Below are 20,025 nucleotides of genomic sequence, written 5' to 3' on the forward strand. Positions count from 1 at the left end.
CTTAATAAATTCTACCACAAAAGTGCCCCAAGCACAAAAATATAATCTACTATGCTTCACACATTGTGACATATGAAAATTGTGCATATTGGTTTTAATATTTTAGAATTTCTATTAAAATATATCCATATTCTTTATCTCAACAAGAAATTAAACTATCAAACATTAAATGTGAAGAACGTGTATAATTAAAATCTTCTTGTTTTTTACATTTTTCCCCATTTTATATTTTTTCTGGTGATAAAAAATAAGGTTTCTGAGCAATACAGCTGTTATTCTGGGCAACTGTTGTAATTCAGGTAATTCCATCCCTTGGCTACATGAACTTGATGAGAAGTCATGCTGAATGTTACTTTAAATGATTAACCTGGCCGGGTGCAATGACTCACCACTTGTAATCCCAGGAGTTTGAGAGACCGAGGCAGAGGTGGGTGGACTGTGAACTCAGGAGATCCAGACCACCCTAACTAACACAGTGAAACACTGTCTCTACCAAAAATACAAAATTAGCCAGATGCATGCCTGTAATCCCAGCTACTTCGCAGGATGAAGCAGGAGAATCGCTTGAACTCGGGAGGTGGAAGTTGTAGTGAGCCAAGATCACAACCATTGCACTTCAGCCTAGGCAACAAGAGTGAAACTATCAAAAGAACAAATAAAACAAAAGAAGAAAGGGAGAAGGAAAGGAAGGAAATAAAGAAAGGAAGGAAGGTAGGAAGGAAAAGAAATGGAAAAGGAAGGAAGGGAAGAAAAGAGAAAAGAGGGAAGAAAAAAGACAAGAAATCTGCATTACTCACATTGTGGCTGATCTTCCCAGAATATTTTAACACAAATATTTGTTTTAACTTAGAAGTGCTCATAAATGGATTTTATTTATATTTTTGGTCAGTATTTGTTCTTTATGGTAAATTTCGTATTAAAGCTGGCAAAATTGTTAAGTTTTACTGCCACTGGATTTTAAGAAAGACTAAATGAATTACTTTATACTCTTATTGAAATATCACACATTTTTATGAACTAGGACAAGGTAGCACCTAATTACAAAGAAAATATCACAAGGGTAAAATAAAACATGATCCCACTTAAACTATTCTTCCTCCGATCATCTTGCCAAAGCTGTCCTAGAAATTTTTTTTTAATTTGCAGTAACAGCTGATAAGTTACAAAATATGTTATAAAATAATAATTGAAGACCATATAAGTAAATCATCAAAATGAGTTTTGAAAAAGAAAATTATTATTATTATTATTATTTAACCTGCTGATACATAAAGCCTATTGAATGAGGATATAATGGAGCATCTTCTGTTGGAGAGGTCTTATGCCCATCTAAAGCATCATGGTCAACTGGCTCCAAATTCTAAATATTTAAATATCAACAATTTGATTATAAAAGTAACTTTATACCTTATATTTTATTTTCTTCGTTAGAATAAACTTTTAAAAAATGCAAGAAAGCTGACAGCTATAACATCTTTACAATTCCTGCAAATGATTTATAATTTAGGGAAAAATTCTGAATTATTTTAGCTACATAATTTTTAGGCCATTTCACACAAGTTGCTTCCAAAAGGAAACTGCTTTTCGAGAACAAACAAACCAATGCTAATAATTTCACAAAATAAATATTTTTAAGGGCAATATTAATACATACACATTGGCTTATGCATTTAAAAATTACTTCTCTTTTTCCCAGATATATCTGCTGCCCTTTGGGGGCTTCCCTCAGCCACCTCATCTAGACAAAGTTCTCAAGCATTTGCAAGTGTCATCCTAGCACTATTTGATTTTTCTAATAAATAACAATTTGATGTTTTATTGTTTTGTACTGGCGGACAACAATTTTTGTAGGCATATTTAATTCTTTCCAGTTTATGGTTTTCTTTCAATTTTCTATATACACGAAATGACTCAATTTTCTTTCTTTTTTTCCCACGTGAAAGCACAAACACAGTCCTTCACTTCCACAAATTATGCAGTTGAGTTTCCCACATTTGGGGAAATCTCATGGGTCAACACATCTAGAGTGCAATAGATCTGCCTTTCCTTGGGAAAGCCACCTTCGTGATCATGGTGTCTCCCCTGGCAGGGAAGTATCCATTTTCTTTTTAAGAATTCCATTAGCCTTTGAAAGAAAATACAAATATAAATGTAATAGAATTCAGAATAATTTTCAGTATCAGCTTAAAATGTTAATTTCAATCATCCATGATTATTCTTTTCTAAAAGAGTTCTTAATTCTGACACAGGCTTCTACAAAATTGTAAGAAAAAACAGTATGATAAACAACGAAATGACTGCTAAATAAAACTACCATACATTTTATGCACTGATATACTCATTTTTGATACTGACTCTTAGAGTGTTCTATTGTATCTAACAGCCATTCTCGGTCTTCTGGAATTTTATCATGTGCACTATGAGCTTTAAAAATAATCAGATGAAAATAATTTACAATATGTAGTAGCTAATATTTTACTGCCTAATGTGTGTCATTCAGAACAAGTTTTTGAGGTAATCTAATTAATATCAGTTAGTTTCCTAAGCAGGTAGCATTAGTAAATCCATTTAACAAATAAAAAATCAATTACAGTTAGAACAAATACTTTACCAATTATTACAGATTTAGCCAGTTGAGGAGCTAGTTAGCAATCTGACCCAATCATCTGATCTTTTGGTGTATTATCAATTTAAAATATTATGGTTAAGTATACTATCCATGCATTACTACAAGTGAATTAAAAACTGTAATGCTATAATACTTTTCATAGTTCTATTTTTTATTCTATACTTAGGATTATGCTCCCTGGCCCAGGCTGGACTACAGGGACAAGATGATAGCTGATAGCTCAATGAGGCCTCATGCCCCAGGGTTCATGGAACACTCCTGCCTCAGCCGTCCAGCTACTTGGGATTAGAAAAATGCACCACCATGTCCCACTCACCTCATTATTTTTACTAAATATGAGTAGCATTTTATGACTACCTTTTTAAAGAAAAAACAAAACTTACTTGGTTTTTACTCATTTTTCAGAGACAACATTTTAGAATGTAAAGCAAGAATCTCATGATAATTAAACAGTGATATTAATTGGCAGTACAAAATTGATTTCAATTCTGACAGTAAAGAACACACATGATGAGTAAAACAATTTTCAACGACAAAAATAAAAATTGCCTGATTTACTAATGATCAGTCATTTTCTTTCACAGCTGGCTAAATTGCAATATATTTACACTGCCAACTGTTTTATGTTCTTAGGAATCAATATTAAAAATCACAAAAAGAAGACCTCTGTCTGTTTTGTCATCACCATGACAGATAAATAAAATAGTTTTTTTCTCTCTACCATGTATCTTACTTAATAAAATGATATTATATTCCAAGTCAGAGGCCAGGTTTTTTTTCTTTTTGCCATAGGAACATTTATAATATATATTTCTTTTGAAAAAGGTAATTTTTATAATCTAATTTCAGGTAAAGAATAACATGGATAGGCTTCTTCTAACACTTAAACAATACACATTTCATTATCTTATTCTCTTAAAAATTATAATAAAGTGAAAATCATGTCATTTGCCACATTATTAATAGTATCAAAAGTTTTCATGTGAAATTTCGATTAATATTATCTTTGCCTATATTGTTATCTGCTGCCTTGAACAGTGTTGGTACTCAGCAGATGCTGATATATATCTGTTGAATACTGCCTATTGAATAGACTAAATGTTCATTAGACAAAATATTTCAAGCTTATCTTAATAAAGAGAATAATAAATTTATACATGAAACCCACATTAATCCACATCAACTATTTTCCACATTATGTCAACATGTATACCTTTAATGTAGACACCTCCTTGGATGAGATGAGGCTAAGATGTGATCTAGCCTTACTTTAGGGCAAATACAAGAAGTTACATAATAAACAATATATGACTACAAACAATTTTTAAAATGGTATAAATTAAATTCTATTGATAGGGAACTCAGTGTCATTCGTACAACATTAATTATCTCCTTGAAATCTATGATGGTGGACCAAAGAACAATTAGAAAATTTTAATTGCTAAAATCTAATATTTCTGTTGTTTAAAATTTAAAATTATCTTTTGCCTTTAATTATTGTGTTCTACAGCTTTATAATTATTTTATTATCAGGTTTTCAGTTTGCTTATTATAATGTTTATTGAGTGAAAATTGTGTGTTTGTGTGTGGGCATGTGTGTATAGAGTTTCCAGATGTATAGTCTGATTGTTTCTAGAAACCTATAACAATAAAACTTCGAATCTCCTGGCAGAGTTGGGCAACTAATTCTGGTGCAAATCTTTGGCTTATTTTATTGCAGATGACACAACTAAGAATTCTAGAAGAATGCTAAAGATTTGTGTTGAGCATTAACATAGTTCTTTAAAATTATAATTTTTCTCGAAACCAGTCTGGCCATGATTGTGAAACCCCATCTCTTCTAAAAACACAAAAATTAGCCAGGCATGGTGGCAAGCACTTGTAATCCCAGCTACTCAGGAGACTGATGAAGAGAATTGCTTGAACCCAGGAGGCAGAGGTTTCAGTGAGCTGAGATTCCACTCTTGCCCTCCTGCCTGGGTGAGACAGCGAGAATTCCTCTTACACATACATGCACACACACACACACACACACAAATAATAGTAATAAAAAATAAAAAAGAAAAAAAGCTCTTTTTCTTACATCCTGATAGTCTAACTACTTAGAGGCTACAGATTGCTTTTGGATAACTTAATGTTGTCTGCCATGATAACATTAACTTTTCCAAAAATGTTTCCATTCTAGGACATTACTTTCTATGACTGTTTTTCATTGTTACTTCTGTAGTAACACATGTATGCTTTTAGATGATTCCAAATTCTGGACATATGTATCCAAATCCCCATTACAATTTTTTATTTGGTGCCCCATATGTTTCTAAAATGCAGTCCGCTCAAAGAGGTTCACTTTTTCTATCAGTAAATTGCATTACTATTCTCTCAGCTTATCAAATCACACCTAGGACATAGGTGTTAACATCTCTTTCCTACCCCACTTTCTCAAATATCCAATTGCTAACAACTGCCTATTCTAACTCATTACAAGCTCATAAATCTGTCCACATGTATGTTCTACATTGCCAGCTTTTCTAATATAGAGCACCCACAATTTTTTTCTACAGATTATTTTGAATACTTCCTTACTGTGGTCTATTGTGAAATTTTCTATGCTACAGCCAATGAGATGTTACTAATATATGCCCTTTGTTGTCCTCTGATGGTTTATCAAGTCACACTGATTATCTCACGATTGCTAAAAAGCCAAGTTATGTCAATAATAAGTCTGTACCCACTGTATACTTAAAAAAATCAGCTTAACAAAGCAAACTTTTTCAACTGCAAGATGCTTTTTACTCTCCAAATCTAAGTCACATACACCCTATAATAGGCAGATCTCTTTGTATTGTATTTTTTTGTTATGATGCTTTGTATCCCACCTGAGCTGTTTATTCAGTACTGTATTTTCAATACCATAATTAAGACAGATTCAAAATACTTTATCTGAAATTGAAAAAGCTCAATTAAGCAAGAGTTTTTAAAATAAGATTGGTATGTAACTCAATGTCTGATGCAATAAAGACTTAATTGAGGGAAGCTATTTCAGTCTGCATTCATGTATCCTTCACCCTTAAAGAGAATATCCATTTCTCTTCCTAGAGACATTAGCATGTTTGATTCTTGAGTACTTTCAGGAACCTTACAGGTAATGGTACACAAAGTGATGCAAATGTGTTGACTCAGTTTTCTCAAATGCAAGAATTCCTAAAACCTAAAACATACTACCTAAATGCCTCAAGATGTATAAATGTATACTGAACCTTAGCAATTAAAATTAAACTTAGGTTATATCATAAACCGAACATGTGTTTTGTATCAGCAACTAAAATCTCAAGTTAAATTGTGCAAAACAAAGTTTTTGTGAGTTCTTAAGTTGGATACTTTTACATTTAAAATAAATATTTTTTTTTTCTCTGATGTCTTTATGAAATCTGAAACCAAACACATGGATCCATTTTCCTTTGCCGCTCTTCAGCTAGATAACTTCTCTTCATTAGGGTGTCAGCATAAACCTCACCTTTTCTTTTTTTTTTTGTTTAATTTTCTTTTATTATTATTATTATTATTACTTTAGGTAAAAAATAAATAAATAAATAAATAAATATTTTGTTTATGTTTGTATAATATATGCTCCTACTCTACTAAAATTATCCCAGCATCTTAGATATTGTCAGGCTAGGCTGAGAAAAAGAAAGTACAGAGGTGGTCAGAGCAGGAAGAGTAAACGGTAAAATTTATTTTCTCCTGAAGGTATATATTAATAATACAGAAAACACTTTCATTACAGAAATGTGTGACCATAGAACTTAATTTTAGGTAGTAAAATATTTGTGATTTTAACAAGTTACTTAAAATGATCTGCTAATTGTCTGAGTCAATCATTCATATAAATGTGACCTCTAGCTCATCTTTCTGTTGAATGTGAGAGATAAGGCAGACACATTCTAACCAACTCACATGTATACACAAAATCAACATGGACATGGAGAAGAGAATTAGTGTTTGTAAGAGTGTATTACTTACTAATAAAATTCAACAAGTGTATATATCTGCATCATTAGTTGATGGGAGATGGGACAAATCCACTCATAGAGGAATATATTTGCTCAATAATGGCACCTTACATTTATAAACTGTAATGGTTTTCTGAAAATGTTTCTTTGATTTTCATATGTAAATTAGAGAGCTAATAAATGAGATGACCAAGACTTTAATTACAATTAAAATAAGAAACTTGACTACTATAGAATTCACACTTGGATTTTTTTCCTGGAAAAACCAGATACTACTATTTATATGTACATGATTTTTATGCAATTAGTATTGTATTCTTGGTGAATGAAAATGATTTCCTAAAACAATAATGTTAGATATGAAAGATTAGAATCTACTGAATTTGCAATGCATTCTTATTTAATTTACTTCTTTATTCTCTTCAAAATGACTTAACCTTTTTTATTTTCATTCTACATAGCATTAGAATTATTCTCACTAGCAATTACTCCATCATTTGTATGCCATTAATGAACTTCTTCCAACATATATCATGTTTCACTGCACCAGCAGGAGGAAGGGCCAACAGTGGCACAAGAGTTGCTTCATACAGTCCGTCACACATCCTTCTAAATTCAAGTTCTCCATGGATAAAAAGCCTTTCCAAAGCCAGTGTTCAGCTTTAAGAAAAAGGCTAACTACTGAACTTGGAGAAAAGACAAATCTGCCTTTGATAGCTGATTTAAGAAATATAATGTGTGTGTAGAGGATACAAAATTACAATTCCACTAATGGGATAGTTAATATTTGTGTTACTTTCTTCACCCTTGTGGAAAGTCTACTAGTTGAAGTTAAACCATTTCTTTTTCACACAAGACAGAAGGCAACCTTATCACTCTCAGAGGAAATACTAAGAAGGATTGTACTTTGTCAGAGGGTAAATCAAGACATCTTTATTAGGCCACCTATTTACTTAGTGTCTCCTCTATTACTGAACATTATTTTGTGATTTGCTTTCAAGGATTTTTGTGTTTGTTTAAAAAAAAAATCCTTGCCGCAATGATGAGACTTGATAAAGCAAATGGTGGCCTCTTGTGGATGTTCACATTCTGTGCAGTCGGTAACTGTCTGATTCTGTGGAAGCTAATCAAAGCTTGGACTGAATGTGGATGAGACCCGCCACTGGGGAGTGATGGACGTATCAAAGGACATGATGGGTGAGGGGAGGTGGCTGTCACATAGGGAATAGAGTTTTGAAAAGTTACATAGAAAAATTTCTCTTACTGGCCCCACCCAATATTGCCATCTGGAAACATTTGATAAAAAATACAATAGGAAATGTTGGCAGAACAAAGCAGGCAGTGAGTGTGGCAGCAGGAGCAGTCAGAAGCAGCTGCAGAGCCACCCTGGGCAGAAGAACCATAGATGATGCTCCACAGTTTGAACAAAGTGTGGTTCCCGGTGGTACAGAAGTTGGTCCATACAGTCTGTCATATATCCAGCTAGATGCAAGCTAAGAATGGAAAGATTTTCCATAGAGAGAGTTCAGTTTATTGAGAAAGGCTAACTACAGAAATTGAAGAAGAGACAAATGTGCATTTAATAACATAAGTAATAATTACAGTGTTCTGAGTAGAGGATAAAAAATAACAATTGCATTCCAATGAAATAAATATTTTTGTTAACTTTCATCTTTGGGGAAAGTTTCCTAGTTGAAGACAAAACATTCCCACTGTTTCTTATCTTAGAACAAAACTACTTAGATTTCTGTATAAACCTAAGTTTTCACTTTTATATGAAGCACCACCATGTAACTTTTATTACAATAAATGTGTCATACCGAGTAGTAAATTGATAAGTAGAGAAATGCCCCAGTGTGTTACCCAGTGAAAGGTGGTGTCTGGACAGTCAGTGCTTTCTAGAACCCTGGACCAACAACCAGGAAGTGTTGAAGTGACTGAAAAGTTAAAGATCACAAGTACAGCATGAGGAAAACAGAGATCAACAGTACCTATGTCCATGCCAAAGGAAGTATCCTAGGAAATTTTGACTATGACAAGAGAATGAAACTCCATATGCACATTTCTTCTGGATCACTTTTGGAGCACTGAAGCAGAAAACAAACTTAGTGCTAATGTACATGTGCTAAGGGGAGGCTGATTTTAAGACTGACTTCATTCTTTCCACATGTTAAAGAGACTTCACGGGACATTGCCTTCTAGATCCAAGCTTTGCCAGCTTATTTTTCCTCATGATCAGCTCCTATCTATCAGCTGATATTTCTACCCATGTGCACCAGTGCTCTTCTTCACAGCTTCACACCTGTAATACTGTTCTCTGCAGCCAACATACGAGGTCCCAATTAATGCTCCACTTTCCTTCCAGCTCCTTCAAAGAATTGGCCACACATGAAATTTGGCACTTAACTTTACTAATTTACACCCAGGATGTGGATTACTAGTTCCTACCTCACGTTCATTAGCCTGGAGGAAAGGTTATTTTCAGAGTGCCACTGTCGTGCAGCTTGGCCATGTCTTCCTGCTGTCACTCACCCTGCTGCTCTTGGTTGGATTTCATCATAATCCTCAGGATTGTATGCTCATTGAGGGCAGGAACAACCATATTAAAAAATATGTGCTTGCAGAAATTACTCCCAGAATTCTAGATGAGTTTTACCTTTTTCTGCACCCATAGCTCTGGGATTTAGTTTGTTTTAATATGAGTGCTACCTAACAGGTTAAGACATCATATTAGTTTGGACACTACCGATAGGGGAAATAGAACAAAAACAGCTGTGGTTGGCAGCACTTTAAAAATGAATATTAAACTACCACAATCTTGAACAAATATCTTTAGTGTAAATGTCAAATAAGTGGGGTAAAAATGATGGTAGCTATTTCACACAAGGACACAAGACAAAAGCTTAGAATTACTTGCTTAAAGTTAATTCAGAATGGAACAAAATTGTTCAAGTGCTTAGCATTAGAACAGGTTGTATAACCTGGTTTTCAATGGACATTACCTATTTTACAGCAAGATCTTGTTATAGGAACAAAGAGATGATTCCCAGCCTCCTGTGGTGTATCATCTCTGCCTCCCAAAATACTGAGATTAGAGGCATGAGCCACCATGCCCAGGGCAATTCCAAACTTTTTATAAAAGTTCTGTGACTTCCTCCACCTTGCCTTCACCCGCAAAACAAGCACTACTAAGAATTCCAATATATAATACAAATAAAGCACTGCCATGACCAAAGTACTACATTGATATGAGTGTGTATCCATGCTCTGTTCAATTTTTTTATTGCTTTAACAGAGACCTTTGCTGCATCTAAAAGGATGAGTACAAATGTGAATGTAATCCTGGATTTTCTCTGACAACTCTCCTAAAAACTGACTTACAACTTTTTCCAAGTATAAGTATCAACGGTTTACTCTCTGAGGGAAAGGAAATAATCAGCAGGACCACTATTCCTAGCCACCGGCAGAAGCATGTATGTAACACTTAGCACCACACATGTGTTTCCTTGGCTTCTTGAGTACTCCTGTGTACACTGCCTATACATTTTTATAATATCTCTAAGTGTATAAAAGAATTAATGTGAATGTATGTGCTAGCACATATCATTTCCAACTGCAGAATATGTTAGTTTTATATCTATCTACCGTATCTTGACTCTGACATTTATTTTTGGATTGTTACCTTAAAATCAAGTACCTGGGACAGTCGCTGTGGCTCATGCCTGTAATCTGAGGGCTTTGGAAAGCAGAGGAAGGTAAATCACCTAAGGTCAGGAGTTTGAGACCAGTCTGGCTAACATGAAAACAGTGAAACCCCATCTCTACTAAAAATACAAAAACACATCACACATGGTGTTTGGGCCTGTAGTCCCAGGTACTCCAGGGACTGAGGCAGGAGAGTCACTTGATCCCTGGAGGAAAATGTTGCAGTGAGCCAGGATCATGCCACTGAACTCCAGTCTGGACAACAGAGTGAGACTTCATAACAACAACAATAAAATCACAAAGAAAAAACCAATCCAAATAAACAACTGGCAACATTCTTCTTGAATGACTATTTGATCACAGAAAATTCAATTCCTGACAGGTCATGATCTCTAGTAGTAACACAGCAACTTATTTGAAAGTAAATGGAAAGTAGATGGAAACATTTCAGATGACATTTTTATTTACTTTTCTATTATATAGGCTGCTTCCTTGCATGATGAGAAAAGGCAGTCTGAAAGGTAAGCTGTGCAGCCTAAGGGAGTTACTTCAAAAGGCCAGTTTCCTGACAAAGATCAAATATTTTTTCTATCATCAGATTTTTAAAATTATAGAACATTCCTTACTTTCATATGTAAATCATAAACATCAGCAAATAAGTGATTTATTCCATCTTCTTGCCTTATGCCATGAAGAATAATAATTCTCATATATGACATATTTAAGGCAATGTTTTTCTTAGAAATAGTAATTAAAAAAAGCAACCAGTTCATTGAGACAATATTCCTCAAATTAGTCAAAGGCCATGTATTTGTGATGGAAGATTTGAATACATTAACTGGGTTTAAAATTAGCTTACTTTTACCAGAAAGAGAACATAAGCATTGTAAGTGAGAAAATAACTACAAAATAAATTAGCATCACCCTTGATATTATTCAGATAAACTTTTTGGTCGATGTGAGACTTAGTTTTAAAATTAGCTGTTCATCAAAATATTTTCTCCCTTAACAAAACAAAAGTAGTCCCATTAATGGAAACTTTTAAATTCGTACAAATCGTGAAGTGTACAATCTCAGAGCCTGGCATCTGTCTTCAATCATCTTCTAGTTTGTGAACCCAAACATTAGTTAATTAACTTTACTAAAATGGTGAAGTTATGTCCTGAAGCAATGAATGCTGACACAAACCACTTGCTGGAGTTGCCCCTACTTTTCAAGAACATGTTGATCAAAAGCCACATGTTCTCATCTATGCGGTCAAGAGCAACATGAGCTATGAACTGGTGCAGATGATGATACTCATAAATGACTGTGTGAGCAACAACAGATTAACTTACCCACATAGAATAAAGAAAGTAAACAATAAGTTCTGTAAATTCTATGGATGGTTTTCTTGTGCAGAAAAAGGAAAGTTTGACTTTGCTTTTTTTATTATTTTCAAGAGACATACAAGAGGTCTGTTTTCTCATTATATCTAATTCTTTCTTTCAAAATATCATTTTAAAATGACACCTCAGTTATGGGTTGAAGTGTATGCTCTCCAAAATTCCTTTGTTGACATCCCATGTGAACAGTACCACAGAATGTGTCTTCATTTGGAAGGAGAGGTTACATGTAGACATGGTTATTTCAAATAATCTCATTTTACAGTAGGATGGGCCCCTAACAAAACCATACATGTATTTAGAAAAAAGGATCATTTGCAGATACACACAGGGAGAAAAATGACACAGGAAGACTGGAGTTACACTGCTGCAAGCCAGGGAACTTCCGGAAGCTGGGAGATTAACCAAAAAGGTTCTTACCTTAACACCTGCATAGGAAGCATGGCACCACTGACACCTTGATTGTAGACAGTGACTCTCAGAAATGAGGCAATGCATTTCTGCTGTCCAAAGCCACTAAATTTTTGGTACTTTGTTAGAACAGCCACAGGAAACAGAGACAGCCTCTTTGTTGGAGAAGCTGTTCCCAATCCTGGGCTGGAGGAGGGTGGCCCATTGTCCCAAAATGTCTCTGACATCTAAAGCATTCTTTACTTCACTCATGTTGTCATGACAAACCTAAGTGAATCTTTAGATAAATGGATGTTTTTGTGTCTAGTCAAGCAGTAGTTTCTTTTACAATGATGATCAATCCTGAAAGCTTAGGAACAAATTGTGAAAGTGCCTTAACAAGGTGAATGGTAGCAGGAGAAAGAATTAAAATCAATGTATGCAACAAATTATTTTTATGTGTGCTCCTTTGTCCACCACAGGACCAGTGGAGTGCACAGAAACTATATACAAGTAGCTGCATCCCAGGAAGCAATACTGCTACAAGTACTCAAAACAATTTTTATGAGTATTGTTCTCATAATATGAGAAAATAATGTCACAACAACACCTGTCACATAATCCTGTCTATCATATTTTGGTGACAAGTCCTGAATAGTTGAAAAGTATCACACAATTAAACATTATACATTACAAGCAACTTACTATATGAATTCCTCAAAAGCCATTAAAGCTGACTTGGGTGCTTGAGGGAAACAGTGCAAATGTTCCAGAAATGTATTAGAAACATAAATTGGAAAGGACTGGGCTCTTCTCATGACAAAAATCTATGGGCCTCTTTACTCTGAATGACAACATGTTCTCGAGCCAAGCCTGGTTTCTGGAAACATTCTTGACAAGAAAGTCAGGTGGCATTATCTCTGGTGTTGCTTTTGAGCTTCCTGTGCATGGCCAAGGTGGTCACTGGAGAGGAAAGCATGCATGTATGACCCAGCCAGGAAGTGCCACTAGGGGACACTGAGGGTCTTTTTCAACCCCGTAGGTCCTCATCAAAAACATGATTCATGCAAACTGTCTGAATTTTAATGGATGAACCCCAGTAGGTCCTGATGAAAAATGTGATTCATGAAAACTGCCTGAACACTCATGGATGACATTTCAAGGCCCCAACTTGCTACAGGTGAACTAGGCTTTTAAGTGCTCAAGCGGCAACAATTCAGGGTGGATGACATAGTGAACTGAATATCATAGGAAAGTCAGAGGTCATGCTAGTCTGTGCTGAATTAAAGCATAAATAAACAACTCCCAGGATATTCACTGGCTGGCTTTTATCAGTCTCTGAAACTCCAGAGGAAACCTCATTTAATTGTGTTGGATTTCATTTACCTCCTCTGTTCTAATCTTCCAGTTCTAAAATCACATTACACTATATTGTTACAATATAATAAAAATTCTTATTAAATGTAAGCTTCTACATACACTTTGGATTCTGCTTTCCCAGCTGGCAAAAACTCCATTTCAAAAACTGCATTATCATGGAGGCCAACAATTACAAAATAGAAGCTCATAGACATGGTCTTAAATGTGTGCCTACTGATGAAGTAAAAAATAGTGCATATTTTTAGCAGCCAATATTGAAATTCAAAGATGACTAATGAGAGGTGTATAATTCTTCTTTTGTTTTGCTTTCTAACTTAAACTTGGAAGATGCCAGTAAGCTTGTCACCATTTCCCGCATACTAGTGAAGATGAATGATTTCTGGAATAAACAAATGATATAACTGTGATATTTCTTGCAGAATCCTACGTACTTCTGTAAGAAAACTAGAAGACCTCTAACATAAAATCCCAGACAACATTCTCATGATCTACAAGTACGGCACATTCAGCCCACAGGACCCTGAATGTCTGGTGGAGTAAGCTAGGCTTCACTTGGACTGGAGCAGTTAGCGCCGGCACTGACACTTAGAAAATTTAACAGAGGTAGACAGTAAGGTAAGGACCATAGACAGTGTTGAGAAGACCAGGGAATTAATTAGCTTGCCTTAGAAATGTCCATTAGGTATCCATTGGGGGAAGCTAAAACCAAGTCTCCCTCATGTCACTTAGAAAAGAGAAGCAATGTAGCACTTTGTGCTCTATTTTTCTTCTTTCTACCTGAGTTATGTGTGCTATAATATATGCCCTTGCAAATAAAAGAGACTATGATATGCCTTTAGACACACCAATTTATAAGAAAGGAAGTTTTGCATGCTATAAGAGATGGAAGAAATATTCCATAAAGGAAGACATTTTGAGGTACTGAGAGACCTTACAATGAAGTTTCACAGATTGGGGCAAGTGTAATGGCTCAGGCCTGTAATGCCAGCACTTTGGAAGGCTGAGGCAGGCAGCCTGCTTCAGCCTGGGAGTTTGAGACCAGCCAAGGCAACAGCATGGAAAAAGAAATACCTCTCTACAAAAAATACATCTCTACAGAAATACTAAACCTTTCTGAACATGTTGGTGTGTGCATGGAGTCCCAGATACATTGGAGGCTGACAGGAGAGAATTACCTGACATGTCAGTAAGCTGAAATATTCTGACTCAAAAGCAAAACAAAACAAAAAAACAAAAAACTTCAACAGATTCACAAAAGAAATGAACATATGAGAAACTGGGGAAAAAACATAAGCTATTCCATGGCTTCTAGCACAGATAATTAATATAGACGAATGACTAATGAGTGGGAACATGGATGGATATATGCAATGGTAACCCCACTGTGTGTATTCTTAACAAGGGATTTGAAATCAAAGGAAGTTGGGTTCTGTCTACCTCTGCTACTTACCTGCAATGTGAACAGAGGAAGTCTTTAATCTACTGTTGGTCTTTTCCTTTATGAAGTAATTTTGTATCACTTCATGGTAAAGTATCCAGCACAATGTCTGACTCACAGGATGTGCTCAATTAATATTATCTAGAATAACATGGAAAGGCCAAATGCACACTGAGATGTGGGGGACTATAGCCTTGTCCACTTTCTCACTACCATCTAAGCTGCTTTCACCCTTCAATGGCACAGTTAAGTATCTGCAATCAGGGTTACCCACAGAGCCAAAAATATTCACTATCTGGTCTTCCAAAGAAATCCTCAGGTCCTGCTTTAGAAAAGAGATGAAAAACAGATGATATAGAAAAACTGGGTAACAAAGGAATGATAAAAAAGCCATGAAAAACTACAGGAACTGGCAATAATTCTTCAGAGAATGTAATGGGAGAAAAGATGGGCAGTAGAAAACTGAATAAAGTAAACAATGATATCTTGAATTATTGCTGGGCTAAATTTTAGAGCCAAAAGAATTGGTTGCTACTTTTTTCAGTACAAACATTGAAGCAGCAACAGCACCAAAAAAGGGTGGGCAAATGTGTGTGTGATTGGGTGTGTGTGGTTTAGTGTGGGTGTGTCAGTGTGCATGTAAGGGAGATAACATGCATCCCCACACTAATCCCTATATGAAAAGCCACAAATGTGTAAGCAGCATGGTGCTAACTCAGCAGGAGGACAGACAGAAGGGAACTCAAAGAAAAATTGCATGAGGTTGCTGTTACCAACTACACAGAAGGGCAGAAGATAAGACAGAGCTTACTTTATATACATTCCATACGTATTGTGAGTTGCTAATTTTGTTTTCCTTTTGTAAACAGCTGAAGAAGCAAGAAGGCTGTAATTTTTCATTCAATTTTGACAAAGGAAAACTGACAGGTGAAGTGGAAGAATTGGAAACCCTGGGAGAAAATGGCCCCGTTGCCACAGGAAGGGAAGGCAATAGCTGCAATCACTTAGCAAACACGTGAGGGCATTGGGTAAAGGTGAGACACATATTACTATCCTGTACTTTGCAATCTGTGGAACTTTCTCCAAGGATGCAAATGTTGTACCTCTGTGCTGTCCAATATGAAAGCCAGTGAGTATTAGAGATGTGGCTACTGTAATTATAGAACTGATTTTTAATTAAACAAAAATAGGCTCATGTGGATGCTGGCTATGTAATAGACAGCACAGGTCTAGATCAAATATTCCCAGCCAGTGGCATGATTTTGGCCCACTGCAAACTCCACCTCCCAGGTTCAGGAGATTCTCCTGCCTCAGCATCCTGAGTAGCTGGGATTAAGGGCATGCACCATTATGCCATGGTAAATCTTGTAATTTTAGTAGAGACAGGGTTTTGCCATATTGCCCAAGCTGGTCTGGAAATCCTGGCCTCAAGTGATCAGCAGACCCCAGCAGTGCTGAGATCAGAGTCATGAGATTGTAAAGTGCTGAGTTTAGAGTCCCAAATGTGTTGAGATTAGAGTCATGAGCCACCATGCCCAACCTAATTTCAATTTTTTATATAATATTTCTGTGACATCCTCCAACTTCCCTTCACCAACAAAACACGTATTACTTAGTATTCCAATATATAATGCAAATAAAGCAACTGCCATGACTGACTTACCTGCATTGGCATGAATGTGTAATCATGGTCTGCTTGATTTTTCCATTGCTTTAAATAGGGGCTTTTGAAGAATCTCCAAGGAACAGTTGTGCCAGATGCCCTGATGAGGTAGCTACACAGAGTTAGATAACAGATAAAATTGGGAAAATGAGGACAAGAGGAGAATCTGGGATAGTTTCCAAATGTTCAGCTGAGGGGACAAAACAGAATATGACCTCTTCTAAGATGCCCTCATCCAAATCTCTAAAACTTGTGAGCATGTGAGGGCTCATGGCAAAGAGAAATTAAGGTTGTTCAGCAGCTGACCTTAAGATAGGAAGATTGCCCAGGATGATACAGCTTGATCAATGCCGTTACAATGGCCTTAAATGTAGAAGATGGAAGCAAAAGAGAAAAGTCAGGGGGAAATGACAGAAGAATGGTAAAAGCAATGTGATGTTGATGGCTTAGAAAATGGAGGAAGGGTTCTAGCTAAGGAATGCAGGAGGCCCCTAGAAGCTAGAAAGTACAAGGAAACAAATTATGCTCCAGAGCCTCCAAGAGGAGCACAGTTCGGTGCACACATCAATCTTAGCCAAACAAGACCTGAATTGGACTCCTATACTACAGAATTGTAAGATGATACACTTGTCTTGTATTAAGCCACTAAATTTGTAATAATTTGTTACAGTGCCTATTGTTCTGCCTCTGTTAGTTTTTTTTATATTATTATTATACTTTAAGATTTAGGGTACATATGCACAATGTTCAGGTTTGTTACGTATGTATACGTGAGCCATGTTGGTGTGCTGCACCCATTAACTCATCATTTATCATTAGATATATCTCCTAATTCTTTCCCTCCCTCCTCCACCCACCCCACAACTGTCCCCAGAGTGTGATGTTTCCCTTACTGTGTCCATGTGTTCTCATTGTTCAATTCCCACCTATGAGTGAAACATGTGGCATTTGGTTTTTTGTCCTTGAGATAGCTTGCTGAGAATGATGGTTTCCAGTTACATCCATGTTACTACAAAAATATCAACTCATCATTTTATGGCTGCATAGTATTCCGTGGTGTATATGTGCCACATTTTCTTAATCCAGTCTATCATTTTTGGACATTTAGATTGGTTCCAAGTCTTTGCTATTGTGAATAGTGACACTATAAAAAACACGTGTGCATGTGTCTTTATAGCAGCATGATTTATAATCCTTTGGGTATATACACAGTAATGGGATGGCTGGGTCAAACGGTATTTCTAGTTCTAGATCCCTGAGGGATCGCCATACTCACTTCCACAATGGTTGAACTAGTTTCCAGTCCCACCAACAGTGTAAAATTTTTCCTATTTCTCCACATCCTATCCAGCACCTGCTGTTTCCTGACTTTTCAATGATTGCCATTCTAACTGTTGTGAGATGGTATCTCATTGTGGTTTTGATTTGCATTTCTCTGATGGCCAGTGAGGATGAGCCTTTTTTCATGTGTGTTTTGCCTGCATAAATGTCTTCTTTTGAGAAGTGTCTGTTCATATCCTCCACCCACTTTTTGATGGAGTTTGTTTGTGTTTTTCTTGTAAATTTGTTTGAGTTCATTGTAGATTCTGGATATTAGCCTTTTGTCAGATGAGTAGGTTGCAAAAATTGTTTCCCAGTCTGCAGGTTGTCTGCTCACTCTGATGGTAGTTTCTTTTGCTGTGCAGAAGGTTATAGCTTAATTAGATCTCATTTGTCAATTTTGGCTTTTACTGCCATTGCTTTTGGTGTTTTAGACATGAAGTTCTTACTCATGGCTATGTCCTGAATGGTATTGCCTAGGTTTTCGTCTAGGGATTTTATGGTTTTCGGTCTAAGAATTAAGTCTTTAATCCATCTTGAATTAATTTTTGTATAAGGTTTAAGGAAGGGATAAAGTTTCAGCTTTCTCCATATTGCTAGCCAGTTTTCCCAGCACCATTTATTAAATGGGGAATACTTTCCCCATTGTTTGTTTTTGTCTGGTTTGTCAATGATCAGATAGTTTTAGATATGCAGCATTTTTTCTGAGGGCTCTGTTCCGTTCCATTGGTCTATATCTCTGTTTTGGTACCAGTACCATGCTGTTTTGGTTCCTGTAGCTTTGTAGTATAGTTTGAAGTCAGGTAGCATGATGCCTCCAGCTTTGTTCTTTTGGCTTAGGATTGACTTGGCATTGTGGGTTCTTTTTTGGTTCCATATGAACTTTAAAGCAGTTTTTCCAAATTCTGTGAAGAAAGTTCATTGGTAGCTTCATCAGGATGGCATTGAATCTGTAAATTACCTTGGGCAGTATTGCCATGTTCATGATATTGATTCTTCCTACCCATGAGCATGGAATGTTCTTCCATTTGTTTGTACCCTCTTTCATTTCATTGAGCATTGGTTTGTAGTTCTCCTTGAAGAGGCCCTTCATGTCCCTTGTAATTTGGATTCCTAGGTATTTTATTCTCTTTGAAGCAATTATGAATGGGAGTTCACTCATGATTTGGCTGTCTGTCTGTTATTGTGTAAAAGAATGCTTGTGATTTTTGTACATTGATGTTGTATCCTGAGACTTTGCTGAAGTTGCTTATCAGCTTGAGGAGATTTTGGACTGAGACAATGGGGTTTTCTAGATAAACCATCATGCCGTCTGCAAACAGGGACAATTTGACTTCCTCTTTTCCTAATTGAATACCCTTGATTTCCTTCTCCTGCCTAATTGCCCTGGCCAGAACTTCCAACACTATGTTGAATAGGAGTGGTGAGAGAGGGCATCCCTGTCTTGTGCCAGTTTTCAAAGGGAATGCTTCCAGTTTTTGCCCATTCAGTATGATATTGGCTGTGGATTTGTCATAGATAGCTCTTAATATTTTGAGATACGTCCCATCTATACCTAATTTATTGAGAGTTTTTAGCATGAAGCATTGTTGAATTTTATCAAAGGGCTTTCCTGCATCTATTGAGATAATCATGTGGTTTTTTGTTTGGTTCCGTTTATATTCTGGATTACATTTATTGATTTGTGTATGTTGAACCAGCCTTGCATCCCAGGGATGAAGGTCACTTGATCATGGTGGATAAGTTTTTTGATGTGCTGCTGGATTCAGTTTGCCAGTATTTTATTGAGGATTTTTGCATCAATGTTCATCAAGCATATTGGCCTAAAATTCTGTTTTTTGGTTGTGTCTCTGTGCCAGGCTTTGGATCAGGATGATGCTGCCCTCATAAAATGTGTTAGGGAGAATTCTCTCTTTTTCTATTGATTAGAATAGTTCAGAAGGAATGGTACCAGCTCCGCTTTGTACCTCTGGTAGAACTTGGCTGTGAATCCATCTGTTCCTTTACATTTTTTGGTTGGTAAGCTATTGATTATTACCGCAATTTCAGAGCCTGTTATTGGTCTATTCAGAGATTCAACTTTCTCCTGGTTAGTGTTGGGAGGA

At 36.1% G+C, this 20,025-nt stretch overlaps 1 non-coding gene across 1 annotated transcript; it reads right to left on the reverse strand.

Annotated features, from left to right (window-relative positions):
- Nucleotides 1-1,937: 1,937 nt before the first annotated feature.
- LOC129026027 (U1 spliceosomal RNA) lies at nucleotides 1,938-2,097 on the reverse strand. Its single transcript, XR_008497409.1, has one exon. It is a non-coding gene; the product is annotated as a U1 spliceosomal RNA (small nuclear RNA).
- Nucleotides 2,098-20,025: the final 17,928 nt, after the last annotated feature.

Source organism: Pongo pygmaeus, chromosome Y (genome assembly GCF_028885625.2).
Source record: "Pongo pygmaeus isolate AG05252 chromosome Y, NHGRI_mPonPyg2-v2.0_pri, whole genome shotgun sequence".
NCBI classification, from domain to species: Eukaryota; Metazoa; Chordata; class Mammalia; order Primates; family Hominidae; genus Pongo; species Pongo pygmaeus.